This window comes from Spermophilus citellus (assembly GCF_964194105.1).
Source record: "Spermophilus citellus genome assembly, chromosome: 9".
Taxonomy (NCBI): domain Eukaryota; kingdom Metazoa; phylum Chordata; class Mammalia; order Rodentia; family Sciuridae; genus Spermophilus; species Spermophilus citellus.
In genome coordinates this window covers 48,122,092-48,137,207 of record NC_138191.1, presented here as the reverse complement: position 1 = coordinate 48,137,207, position 15,116 = coordinate 48,122,092, and the positions used below count along the sequence as shown (strand labels likewise).

The following is a 15,116-nucleotide window of genomic DNA, read 5'->3' as shown; positions in this document are numbered from 1 at the left end:
ACAAGCTCTGTATTCTAATGGAAAAAAATTGCTACTGAAAGCAATTCAGTTTATGAATTCTGATACGGTTATACTACATATAAGTACTCCTTTGGATAAATACTCTGGAATATGGTGGATTGTATGGTAAGAGAATGTTTAGTTTTGTAAGAAACTGCTAATTTATCTTCCTAGGCTGTGCTACATTATGAGCAATAAATGAAAATTCCTATTATTCAACATCCTTGCCAGCATTTGTTGTTGTCAGTGTTTTAAATTTCAGCCATTGTAACAGTTATGTAGTAGTGTCTTTTTCTTCCGTTAACTTGCACTTCCCTGACATATGCAGTGGAGAATCTCCTCATGCTATTTTCTTTCCTCTGTGTATCTTATTTTGTGAGGTGTCTGCTAGTCTTTGGCTTATTTTTTTAATTAGACGTTTGTTTCTGAGTGCTGATATTTAAAGTTCTCTCTACATTATGGTTAACATTCCTGTATTATACACGTATTTACACACATTTTTCTCCCAGTCTGTGGCTTGTCTTTTGATTCTGTTGATGATGTCTTTCACAGAACAAACATTTTTAATTTTAGTGTTCTCCATCTTATAAGTTGTTTCTTTTAGGCATTATGCTTTTGGTGTTTATCTGGAGAGTAATTGACAAACACAAGGTCTTCCAGCTTTTTATTCCATGTTAGTTTTCGGGAATTTTAGAGTTTTAGAATTGTTATTTTAAATGTGATCAATTATAAGTTAATTTTTTTAGGGTGTAAGTTCTGCACAAAGCTTTTTTTTAATATTAATAATTCAACACCATTTATGGAAAAGACCTTTTTTTTTCTTTTGTATTGCCTTTGTCCTTTTTGCTAAAAATAAGTTGACTTTATTTTTGTGAGTCTACTTTTGGACTCTCAATTTTAACAGAAAATTTTGGATCTGTTTGTCTGTTCTTTGGCAATACTACAGTGACTTGACTACTATAAATTTATACTGTGTCTTGAAATCAGATGGTGTCAGTCTTTTAATGTTATTCTTTTCATTACTATTGTGTAGTTATTATGCTGTTTTAACTCTCCATTTAAACTTTAGAATCAGTTTATCAATATCTACAAGATAACTTGCTGAAATTTTCATTGGGATTGCATTGAATCTATGAATCTAATTGGGAAGAACTGACATTTTGACAATATTGAATTTCTATATTCATGAGCATGGAATATTTTCCTATTTAGTTCTTCTTTGATTGATTTCATTAAAGTTTTATGATTTTCCTCATATTTATTTGTGCATATTTCATTAGATTTATCCTCATATTTATTTGTGCATATTTCATTAGATTTAAACAAAAGAATTTTATAGGATGTGCTAATATAAATAGTATTGTGTTTTTATTTCCAAATTCCTCTTACTTATTTATTGCTGACATATGAGAAAGTGGTTAACTCTTCTATATTACTCATGTGTCTTGCAGTCTTATTATAACTATTTATTAGTTGCTGGGATTTGTTATTTTTGTTAATTATTCTGCATTTTCTAAATGTAAAACCATGGCATCTCTGAATAAAGTTAGCTCTATTTCTTTCTCCCAATTTGTACATGTTATACCTAGGATATTAGCTAGAACTTCCAATATGATGTTGACAGGCTGTGGAGAGTCTTTTCTTTTTCCTGATCTTAGGTGTATATATATATATAATCTTATGAAGTTGAGGAAGTTCCCCTTTTATCCAAGTTTACTATGAGGTTTTATTATGAATGAGTGTTGAATTTTGTCAAAATTCTTTGCATCTATTGACATGATCATGTAAAATTTTATCTGTAGTTTGATAGATTACATTATTTTCTTTTTGAATGTTGAGTAAGTCTTGCATATCTGGGATAAATTCTATTTGGGTGGCATCTGTGAATTTCAATTTTTGGTAATTATCAATAAAGTTCTGATAAAAATTCATGTGAAGATTTTTGTGTGACCATGTTTCAAATAGTAAATATTTGGGAGCTCAATTGATGGACTGTGTAGCTAAAGTGTATATATATATATATATATATATATATATATATATATATATATATATTTTTTTTTTTTTTTTTTTTTTCCCCATCTGACTGCCAAACTCTCCTCCAAAGTGACTACCACCTTAACACCAGTGATGAGTGAGAGTTCCTGTTGCTAGGCATCCTCTCTAGCTTTTGTTATTATAAACGTGAGGCTTTTTGTCACTCTAATAGGTGTGTAGTGACATCTCAGTGTTGCTTTCTTCTTGCAATGTCATAATAAATTATGTTATGTAAAATAATGCTGTGCATCTTTTCCTATGCACACGTGCTCTCTAAAATCTCATTGATGATGTGTCTGTCAGGAGTGTTTCCATTTTTAATTGGATTGCTTGTTTCTTTTTAAAGAATTTTAGGGCTGGGGATGTGGCTCAAGCGGTAGCGCGCTCGCCTGGCATGCGTGTGGCCCGGGTTCGATCCTCAGCACCACATACAAAAAACAAAGATGTTGTGTCCGCCAATAACTAAAAAATAAATATTAAAATTCTCTCTCTCTCTCTCTCTCTCTCTCTCTCTCTCTCTCTCTCTCTCTCTTTAAAAAAAAAGAATTTTAAAAATTAAAAAAAAGCCAGTCACAGTTGCACATGCCTCTAATCCCAGGGACTCAGTAGGTTGAGGTAGGAGGATCACAAGTTCAAGGCCAATTTCAGAAATTTAGCAAGGCCCAAAGCAACTTGGGAAGATTCTGTCTCAAAATACAAATAAAAAGGGCTGGGGATGAGCTTAGTAGAAAAGTGCCCCTAGGTTAAATCCCCAGTACAAAAATAAAAGAAAGTAAAATAAATGAATAAATAAAAGGACTGAGGATGTTGTTCAGTGGTAAAGTACCCCTTTGTTCAATCCCTAGTATAAAACAATGCCCCCCCCCAAAAAAAGAAAGAAAAATTTGAGTCCCTGAATGTTTTACAGTCTTTTTACCCTTATTTTTCTATCAGATTTTAATCTAATGGTGTGGAATATATATTTATTACCTATTCAACCTGAGAGGAATAATAAAATGGGTTTGCCTAGATTTAACCTTCCTTTTCTAGTTATTACCTCTGAGATCTTAGGCAAATTACCTGTTGCATCTCAACCTCCTTATTTGTAACATATTCATGAAAACAGCATCTACCTCAGAGAGGTTTTCAGTCATGAATAACAATACATATACCTACAACACCCCTAGAATGTAGGCAGTGCTTGATATACATGAGCTATTATATTCATTTTAATAATTTCATTATATTAATTAGTAGTAGCACTCTCAGTATTAATACTTGTATTCTGTTTTTGTTTTTATTTTTTTCCCACTTTGGGCTTAATGAAACTGAGTTAGGTTTATGGTTATCGTCCACGTCTCTAACCAGATTACAATTGTCCTGCCATATCCTCTTTTACTTTCTTATTGCTTAGGAGTGAGAGTGGTATCTTTCTTTAGTTTTGATACAACTGCATTTTCAAGCATCAATTTCACAGTTTATTCTATTTTGATTACATTTTTCCATTGTTTCCAGTTCTGGGATTTTTCCTAAATTTTGACAGATTTAATTTACCTTTGATTATTTTTTTTTGATCAGCAGAATGATAATAATAATAGAAGTTCACATATTATCTTATACCATAATGATAATGACTACTCCTGACTCTTACCAGTAGTTTTTACTATATCTATATATTTTTTAATATTTTATTGCACTTACCAATTTATTGTCCCATTTATGTCTTTAACCTTTTTTCTTTTGTGGTGTTGCAGAACCCAGGGCCTTGCACATTCGAGGCAAGCACTCTACAAACTGAGTGATATCCCCAGCCCACCATTAAAATCTTTGTTTCATATTTATCTTAATATTTGTAGAATTCAGAGGCAATATGTATAGAAGTGACAAATTGCCACTTATTTAAGACATTTTATTGAACATCTCTAAATCTAGGCATGTTGCTACACACACTGATCTACCAAATGATGTGCTCTTTTGCTCCAAAGAGCTAGTTTTCTAGTGGGAAAAGTGTGGATTACTAAATAGATAAGTGTATGCTTGTATGTGAGTTTAATAAATAAAAAATAGGCACTAGCAATTGAAAACTCTTAAGAATTGAGTATGAACATCTGTATATATGTGGTACTCAGGGAAGGGTCTATTCATTGGGGGCCTAATCAGTGACTTCTCAATGCTAAAAGGAAAATTTAAAGCAGTGGTGCTTTTCTCAGGGTCCTGCTATATATAATTGGTTGAGTATAAAATAAAAAGAATATATTATTGAATTGACGACTGAACATCTAAGTACCCACTATGGAAAATGCCTGTGGGGGCTGGGACGTGAAATGTTCTAACCTGGTAAATTTGGAGTGCTTAGTTCTGTAAAGCAAAGATGATTTGTATGTGTGTGTGTGGCGGGGGGGTCTTGGGAACATAAGCCATGCCTTCATACATGTCAGGAAAAATGTAGCTCTACCACTGAGCTAATATCCACAACCCTCAAAGACATTTTTTTTTTAAATCAGAAATTTTTAAATAAAATATTGACTTTAAAAGGAGTTTATAATTAGGGTTACCAGTATTGTAAGAACAAGCAGTACTCATTTCTGCAGAGGTGGAACTAATGCCAAGATCTGCATTTTTGACCTTGTGCCTACAAAGGCAGAAGTGGATGAGTTTCTATGGTCACACAGTATCTGACGAATATGAGCAGCTATTCTCTGAAGCCTCTGAGGCTGCCCACAAGAACGTGATGGTAATAAGTTGTGGCAACGATGGCTTTCATAATCCAAGTATGGCTCCACCCTTTTCATGTTATCTGCATCTACAATAAACTGTGCTGTGTTGGTGCTGACAGGCTCCAGACTGGTGAATGGTTGGTTTGCGAAACTCAGAGCACAGTGTCCAGGGTTCACGCTGGCCAAGCATCATGTCCATCCTCACCAAGCTGCAGAACAGGACATATGATTGGCCCTATGCAGGGCCAAGTTCAAGTTCCCTGGCTGCCATAAGATCCACATCTCAAAGAAGTGGGCTTTATCAAGTTTAATGCTGATGAATTTGAGCGCCTGGTAGCTGAGAAATGGCTCATTCCTAATGGCTGTGGGGTCAAATGCATCCCCAATTGTAGTCCCCTGGTCAAGTGCTGGACCTTGCATTCATGAAGGCTTCCACTGTGTTGTCCCCTTCCTGTATTGTATTAAAAAAAAAAAAGGAGAAGGGAGAGGAGGCAGGGGGAGGGGAAGGAGGGGATCTGGAGGAGGAGGAAAAAAGAAAAAGAAAAAAAAATGCCAGGGAATAACAAAGTAAGGAGTAACTCCTGAGCTCCAGAAGTTCAAAGTCTTTGAAAATTCTCTAATATTTGTGTTCTGGTATAAAATCTGATAGTTTTTTATGGGCATGGAAAGATCTGGTTATTCATAAGGCTCCTATCTCACAGGTATATTTGACTCTGATTTTATGCAGTACTTTAAGATTAGATTTGGCTCAGGCGTTAAATTACATATAACCATGCAGAAAAATCTCCTTCAAGTCACCCTTTTCTCTTTAGTTCACTCATTTATGGTTCAATTTATATCTAAACAGTAATTACTAAAATCTAAACATGTTTCTTTTGTATGAGTTTAATTTCCTGAAATATTATAAAGTATCAGATTAAAATTCTGGCTGGACATGTGTGGTGCACGCCTACAATCCCAGTGGCTGGGGAAGCTGAGGCAGGAGGATTGTAAGTTTATGACCAGCCCCAGAAATTTAGTGAAACCCAGTTTCAAAATAAAAAGAATGAAAAATGAAAAGGGCTGGGGAAGTGGTTCAGTGGATAATTACCTTGGGTTCATTCCGAATACTAGAAAAAAAATTTAGATATGCTGATTAAAATTCAGATATGCAGAATAGATCAAAACTTTCTTTTTATTTTTATGATTTTTAATACAAAATATTCATACAGATATATAACTTCAGAAGTAAATGTGAATGGTGAAGAGAGTAATGTAGTGAGAGATGGACTCATTTTGTATATATTTTTCTTTTTTCCATAGTAGGGTTTAAACCTAAGGGTGCTCTGCCACTGAGCTATTTATTTGAGCTAGGATCTCCCTAAATTGCTGGGCTGGTCTGAAATTTGTAATACTTCTGCCACAGCCTCCTAAATTGCTGAGATTATAGATGTTTGCCACTGTGCCTAGCTGTACTCTATTTATTTATATAAACCACCTGACAGAGTAAATGACACTGTGAAAGAAATTCATATTGTTGGATGAATATGTATTATTTGTACTTGAAAGGATGGCATGTAAAAGACTTTAAATAACTTGGTATCAAAGGTTATCTTGACTCATTCCTTTATATTCTTTTATGCTTATGCAGATTGCTCTGGTTATATCATTCTGCTTTATATTTCAGTTTTTGCATATATAGTATTTGTTTGTTGATTGTTCATTTTTTATTTGTTCTTTTTACATATATATGACAGTAGAGTGTATTTTGACGTATTACACATAAGTGGAGTACATCTTATGTTAATTAGATCTCATTCTTATGGTTGTGTATGAAGTGAAGTTACACTGGTCATGTATTCACATATGAACATAAGAAAGGCCAATTTATTCTCCTGAAATTTATAGTTTGTTCTTTCTGGTATTATTATTGCTACAATCTTTTATGAAAGCCATTTTTTTTGCAAGGATATTTTGGAGTAAATAGCACAGATTTATAACCAAAATATGAGGAGACAATTAATGTGAATTATTTGTGAATCAAATACTTTGTAATATATAAATACATATAAATGTATAGATACATTTTTAATAATACATACATACATGTACACATACATAATTTAATGTATGTATACAAATGAATTTATAATTCATTGCAATGTGAGGATCAGCAGCCAATCATCTACTGAATATCTTATACAAAATACATAAACAATAAAGAGTAGATATTAATATTTATTACAGTGAAAATTTAATATTTAATTTAATATTTACTGTGATTAAAATAGTTTCAGACTTGACAGGTTTGATATTGTTTCATTTCAATTTTTAAAAACCTCAATTTTATCATCTGAAATTTAGCTTAATTATATGTTTCAGAAATTTATAATGAAGATTAAGTGATAAAATTAACATAAATAATAATAAACTAAAATTAAAAGTAGTAATTATTAGTATTAATGGTAAAAATAACAATATGGTTATGAATAGTATTGTGTTGGTTAATTATTTTTAAATTTCGCCTATTTCACATTTAGAGCATGAATTGATTTAGGCAAAACTGTCTTTAGTAGAGGCAATTTTATGTGATGGCATTGGAGTAGTAATATCAATGTATTTGTGCAAGTGTTCCAGGATCACAAATCTCCTGAATCATTTATTCCATCTGAAATGGTAAAAATCTGTCTACCTGGAATGAGGTTGGCAGAGTGTGTTATTAATTTGTAGAGACTATGGCCATGAAGTCTAATAAAACTTTAATAAACTAGACTTATTAAACTAACTTATAGGGAACTTTATTAATAAACTGAACCACTAACTTATAGAACTTTAATAAACTGGGCTAGAGTATGATAACAAATCCTTCATCAGAAGAGGAAGAGTGCTATAACAAGCTGAAAACTAACTCCAGATACGTATTGGAGATATGTCTTCTAAATGCTGTACTGATACAAATTCTTTCCCATTCTGCGAAGAAATCCACAATGGAGAAAGAAAAACATTCAATTTTCCTCTTCAGTATCTTCCAGATTGGGACTAGAGCAGAAGATCCTTCTACGCAGCCAGAAGGAGATGATTACAAAGGGTTTTCCTAATGAATAAACACGAGAATAAATTACTCTATAGAATCTACATTTAATCAGTTGCTCACAACAATAATTACATGTTAGATTCCTCTGGGAACATGGAAAAAATATATCTATATATCTATATATATATATGATATAAATATATATGATATAAAAATACTAATACCCTAGCTTTACCACAAAACAAGTCAGTCTGTGTCTCTATAGAAATGGGTATTATGGTTTGGATAAGAAGCATCCTCCAAAAGATCCTGAATTTATGCAGGACTCTTCAGAAATGACCCAAGTAGATTAAGAGATCTATAAACTAACCAGTGGATTAATTCATTTGCTAGGCTAATAATTTGAATGTACTATGTGTTAACTCTAGACATGTGGGGCATGACTGAAGGAAGTAAGTCACTGGGGTGTGTCTTTTTGGTTTAAATTCTGTCCCTGTTGTCTTGCTCTCTCTTTCTGCTCTCTGGTTGCCATGAGCTGAGTAGCGTATCTTCCCCACCCTTTGGCAAAGAAGTTTTGCCTCACCTCAGGCCCAGGGCAATGGAGTCGGCTGACCATGAATTGAGATTTCTGAGTTACAAGTCCAAAATAATCTTTTCCTCCTCTAAGTTCTTCTGGTCAGGTATTTTGCTCACAGTATAAAAAGATGACTAACACAGAAATTGGTAATGGAACTGGGGCCTCTAACTTCATCTGACTAACCTGACCAAGTGATTTAGAAATCTTTAGAACTTGTTTGTAGGAATGCTTAGAAAAGTATAGAGAAATCTTAGAATGTTGAAAGCAGAGTTTTAAAGGAAGGTTCTGGGGGTAGTTCAGATCACTGAGAAAAATGAAGAGGGTAAAGACTGTGCTCATAAGGTTTCAGACTCTATTGGGAATTGCATGAGAAGCCATTTATGTTACATTCGGGCAAATAACTTGTCTACATTTTGCCCATGCCTTGAGATTTCATATGTGACCAAATTTAAAGGTGATGAACTAATTAGTCTGGAGAAGAAAATTTCAAGGCAGGACAAAATTCAGGAAGTGGCATTAATATTTGTAGTGGACTTCTTTCAGGTTTATTGTGAGACTCGGGAACAAAAAACAGAGAGAAAAATATTTAAAAAACTTGTAGTTTGTCGTATGTAATATGGAGGTAATGGAGTTGTGGTTGTTGAAGATGTTACCATCACTTAAGTGAAGCTAAGTACTTTGCACATAAACGATAGGTAAGATGCCTTCATGGCTTTTCAGGAATCAGTATGATCACATCTATAGCTGGCTCAAAGGTGTAGAGGTGAAAACTCATTTAAGATGCTCTGGGACCATGCAACCTGCACAGGGGTACCCAGATAACTTTTTTCCCCAGGACTCATTCCATCATACTCAGTCACCCAGACACTCAGCGGCTCCTAAAGCCATGGTCCAAGGGAGCCGAACTATTGCTCTGGCTGGTGGCATACATTGGCATCATCCATGTGGTTCTGGTTCTTCAGGATGTTGGAATTAGGGGGTAATGGAGCTTCCACTGAGAATTAAAAGGAGGGTCTGGCAGGCCAGGGTAAATGTAGCAGGATCAAAAACCCTGCGAGCAGTCTCTGAGAGGGTGATGCATAAAGATGTGAAATTGAAGCCAAAGTTAGAAGGAAGAGTCCAGAAATTAAACATGATGGTAACATGAATAACTAACAAAGAAAGCTGCTGGCCTTGGACAAAGTCAGTGTAAGGGAGAGGCCATATGGGCTATCTCAGGGAAGGCTATAGGGATATGACTGCTAAAGCCTTTTGGAGATCACATCTTGCTGCTGTGTGTCCTAGATGCCAGATGGGTAACCAGAGTACTTATTTGCCCAGCAGGATTGTAGTCTTGCTTTAATCCTAGCCCTTTGTTCTCTGTCACTATTTTTCCCTTTAGAATAGAAAAAATTTACTCTGCCATTATATATTGGATGTTTGAAACTTTCTTTTGATATGTACCAGGACTCACAGCAAAGAGTTTGCCTTAAATCTCAGATGACACTTTGGATTTGGACTTTTGGGCAATGCTAGAATTGTTAAGATTATGGAGACTCTTGAAAATGCATTTAGTGGTGTTTTACATAGTGAGATGATTATGAGTTTTGGGGGGCCAGAGGTGGAATGTTAAGCTTGGATATGAGCTGTCTCAGAAAAACTCCTATGATAATGCAGATCTTCAGAAATGAAGTGATAAAAGATATAATCTTTTATATATGTATAGTTATATATATATATATATATATATATATATATATAGTTATATAATATATATAGTTTTATAATATATAGTTATATAATTAGTTATAAAGGATATAATCTGATCAATGGATTATTCTATTTTCTGGATTAATAATTTGAATAGACCAACTGGGTGTTAACTCTAGGCAGGTGGGGCAGGGCAAGGGAAAGTAGGTCATTGAGGGTGTGTCTTTGGGGCTTATGTTTTGTCCCTATAGCCTTGCTTTCTCTCTGCTCCCTGACTGCCATACACTGAGCAGTTTTCCTCTGCCACAGGCTTCCACCATAATGCTCTGCCTCTCTTCAGGCCCAGAGCAATGGCTGAACACGGACTGAGATCTCTGAAATCATGAGCCCCAAATAAACATTTCCTCCTCAAACTTGTTCTAGTCAGGCATTTTGGTTATGGTGACAAAAAGACTAACACTAACTCTCTCTAGTATTTAAAATTTTCTCCCTATGACTTGAGTGTGAAACCAGCATAACTATTCAGGTGAATCACAGCTTAACTCTTAAAATACAAATCTCCTTGTTCCATATGCCTCATCATAGAATCTCAGTCATATTTTATTTTCTTTAATTGAGGTACATGTTACAGTTGAGGGGAGAAAATCTTTGGTCTCTGATTAAGTTTTAGAGATATTAATAAATGTTCATTAAATGTATGATTTTTTTTAAAAAAGAGAGATTAAGTCTTAATATTTAGACAATAGAAAGGAAGGTATGGAAAAGAAGTTGATTATTTGAATCAGAGTCACAATACCAGGAATTATGTCAAAATGATGCCATGAGAGATCATTTGCTTTTTGTATTAACTTTTACTCTGTTGAGCCACTTATGCAACTATGAAAACAAAGAATAAAAGAATATACACATAGGAAAAGTTTAGAAAACAGCTCAATAAATGAGAAAACAAGTAGAAATGGTATGATTATTAAAATTGACAATTCTGACTTAAAAATGTCTGTCTTCTTTGTCTCTCATTTTAGATTTGTTCTGAATATTGTGATATAATGAATATTATGGTATAAGTGTCTCCTTTTGATTTTATATTCCATAAATCATGTGTCTATTTATTTAATTTTTTTCTTTGTTTCTTCCTTTCTTTCACTCTTCCACAGAGCGGGCATTAGTGCTGCTATTTCATTGCATTTAGAAGTGATGCTCTTAGATCCTCCAGAAAGATTTTTGTCTTTTGGAAATCTGTCAAGAAGGTAGGAGAGGATTTACATGTTAAAGGAACACATGCAAAAAGAATTTGCATGCATAAGTTTTCTAAAGTAAATGTCCTAAGGAAAGTCAGGTGTCTAGTGTCAGTAAGAAGCCTGCCTACAGTTTAGTTAAGCTTTGAGGAATATTAAAGCCATTTGGTCAGTATTTTATAATTTTTCCATTTGTCAAGTACATGTCCTTCCATCTTCTGCCTCTATAACTCCCACTTGTTTTCAGGATTTCGCTAATATGTCTCTCAGGTTTCCCTCCCTGACCTCACAAATTAAGCTATTTCTCTCCTTATGCTATGGAATATTACCAATTTTTATTTTTGCAGTTTTCATCATACATATAATTGTTCAATTGCTTTACCATTAGATTACAAGGTCCATGAAGGCAAAATTTATGTCTTCCTTAATCTCTGTGTAGCCTGAGGGCCTACCAAATTACCTCATATATTGTAGTCATTCAGAGAAGCAATAAACCAATGCATTAAAGAATGCATTCCCCGGATTCCAGCACCAGGAACATAGTAGCTAGAGTGATTATTAGCCCAATTTGCCTGGTTTATGTCTGATTTCCCAGGCATACTGAAAGTTTAACATCTGTCCTACTTCTTCTCATTCTCAAAAGAGTGCCATTGTGTGCACTATGTTAAATAGTATACTCCCCTCCTTCGTTTGTATATTAGGTGTCTCCTGAAAAGATCAAATTAGGCAACATAAAAATGTCCAATGTTCAGAGGTGACATGATTAGATTATGAGAGCTATAAATTGATCCACTTGGTAGATTAATAAATTGGAAGGACTACTGCCTGTATTGGGTAGTAACTGTAGGCAGGTAGGACTGAATAGAGGGAGTAGGTCACTGACAGTTGCTTTGAAGATAATATTTTATACCTGGATTCTTCCTTTCTTTCTCCACTTCCTGGCTACCATGAGCTGAGAAACCTTTCTCTACCACACACTTCTGCCATGATGTCTTGCTTCATCTTAGGACCAGAGCAGTTGCATCCACAGACCATTCTGTGAGACTTCTGAAATCATGAGACAAAAGTAAAATTTTCTTCCTCTAAGTTGTTCTTGTCAGGTATTTGGGTCACAGTGACAAAAAAACTAGCTAATGCCTACACCTAATTTATTATTTTGCCCATTCCAAGATTTTTGTGTGTGATAAGAGATGAACTCTAATCTTCGTCTGAATATCAGTAGTATATTACCATTGTTACTCTGGAGGTATGCCAAGATATGTAGAAGAGAGGGTAGAAGAAACTGGGTGTTGGAGACATAACAGAGGCTTCTAGTGAAAGCTATTCAAATGAACATAGCAAGTTCAGGTGCATTTTGGCTATTCAAAGAATCCCTAAAGTCAACCAATATAGTAGGTAATAGCTATGAAAAATGATATTCTAAAAGTAGGTAAAAGTTGGGCAAAAAGCAACATCATGGTTTCAAACAATCAATTCATTTGTTAGAAGGATGTCTGAGACTAGAAAGAAGTACAGAAAGCAAATTTTAAACCATAAGCATAGAGAATTATAAAGTACTTACGGGCTGGGAATCAGTTTTGCTGCTAAGGGAGTATTAGGTAGCTGGGTTTAATTGTGGAGTTGCATTCTATAGGAACTAAATTTCTAGAGAGATGGCAAGATAGGAAAGAGAAGTTCAATAAATTCCTTGTTCCATCAGTCACTAAATCTAGAGTTGCTCAATTACTTCATTTTTGGAGAGTATGTAAATACTATACAGTTAAAACTACATTTGGACAATAAGTACAACTTTAGATGGATGGAAGTACAGGAGGCAGTGTCTTATTTTTTCCTAAGATCGTAGGGAGATTTGTAGTCTTTGCAGAAAATCTACCTCTATCTTATGCCTCATAGAGTTAGATTTATTTTTGGCCATATTATATCCTGACAAAGTTTATGTCTAAATTATCTGATGTGCAATGATTAAATCAGATGTTCCTTTAATTGCTACTATCTTGAGATTCCAACATATTCTCTAAGAACATAGTAACTCAGGCTAAAAAAGGAGAGCTGTTGACTCTCATTTGCCCCTAAATGCTTTTTCTGCTTCCTTAAGGGAAAAAAATGTTCCTAAAGTAGCACCACCAACTAACCAAGTTACAAACAAGAACTGTGAATATGTCCTTCTGGGCCATTTTCTGTGTGTATTTTATTGATCAGAGAAACAAGTTAGCATGGTAGGATTGCAGAAATGTATGCATTTATGACCTATTTTCTTATCAGATTAAAATGCAACTTTTTATTACCAAGAAGTTTATGTAACAGCATTGAAACCCAGTGCTTCTCCTCTTTCTGTATGTTATGCAAAGGTCTTGGACTTTCATTTGATAAAAGGGGCATGATGTCATTGAACATTAATAATGTCCTAATTTCTAGATAAAAAGAAGGATACATACATTAGGAAAATAATGGAGTCTATATTAAATATCACTCTAGACCTCAGAGCTATTATTCACCACATTCCACTTGTTCGACCATGACCTCCATGACTGTTTTATTGTACTGAATCCTGATCACCCATTATGCAAAGCATAATTGCAACTCAGGGAAGTAAAATAATATTAATCAGGGATAACATTGTAATGGACTTTGACCCATAGGTATAAATCTAATAAATGTGTAGGGTTTTTTTTCCTTCCATAACATAATGAGTTCTTCTTTATATCATTACTCATGGGACCAATGTGAAATCATAATAGGGATATTTAAGGCAATTAATGAGACAGATAAGAAATGATTGTATGCTTTTAATTTCCTAATCATTTTAATGCCCCAAATTAAAGGTATACATCAAGATACATCCATTAAAGCCTGTCAGTCATAGTCCTCTAGAATAATGCAATGAAAGAGTAAAAGTAGAGGAAATCAGATAAAATTAAGTGAAAAAAATGTTATACTGACTATTAGAGAAGCAATATCCAAATAATTAAATCAGATGGATTGTGGAACAGTCTATTAAGTGAAGTGGTTAGAAGTACCATCTCGGGGCTGGGGATGTGGCTCAAGCAGTAGCGCGCTAGCCTGGCATGCGTGCGACCAGGGTTCGATCCTCAGCACCACATACCAACAAAGATGTTGTGTCCGCGGAGAACTGAAAAATAAATATTAAAAATTCTCTCTTTCTCTCTCCTCTCTCACTCTCTCTTAAAAAAAAAAAAAAAGAAGTACCATCTCGTTAGCCATAAAAATAGACTGTACTAGGCATTTTACCAAAGGGTACCATTCTTCAGTGGCTTGACTAGATAAACACAGGTCATCTAACTCTCTGATTCTAATCAACCATGTTATTTGTTTGTTCCTTTTTTCTGGCATTGTTCATCATTTATTCAGTGATCCATATTCAGATCTTTGTTAATTCACATTGTTTCTGCTCAGAAGCAGTCAATTTTAGAACTATAAATACTAAAGCAATAATTTAAGTAAACCCTCAAACATACAAATAATTTCTTTTGGGAAAATTATGCATTCATTTCACTTACATGATAAGCAGAACCTAAAATGAGCAGTAAACGAGTGAAGCAATAGATTAATGAAGCCATGTCATTTAGAAGATCTCTTTCAACTATGTTTGTCCTCATATTTTTATCATTATTTTTGAGAGATCAATATATGATTTATCTTTTTCAAATTTAAGAGACTTATTAAAGCCTGATATGAAATTACTTCCTAAATATATTGTTAAAGAGAACAGAAAAATATAAATATCTTAGAACCTGGTATCTATAGTTTCCCCTGGGTATTAGGATGGAGAATTGTGAGGATAGAATTAATTGAAGCTTACTTTTCAGTGCATATTTTTAATGTAATATGAAGGGTTTTTTTCATATGGA

The 15,116-nt window shown here is 34.1% G+C and overlaps 1 pseudogene across 1 annotated transcript in view; it reads left to right on the top strand.

The window, feature by feature from the left end:
* LOC308655482 (large ribosomal subunit protein uL16-like) overlaps positions 1-5,159 on the top strand; it is a 52,926-nt pseudogene extending 47,767 nt beyond the window's left edge. Inside the window, exon 4 of the transcript in view lies at positions 4,566-5,159. The product of the transcript in view is annotated as a large ribosomal subunit protein uL16-like (transcript). The remainder of the gene's footprint in view (positions 1-4,565) is intronic.
* The last annotated feature ends 9,957 nt before the right edge of the window (positions 5,160-15,116 follow it).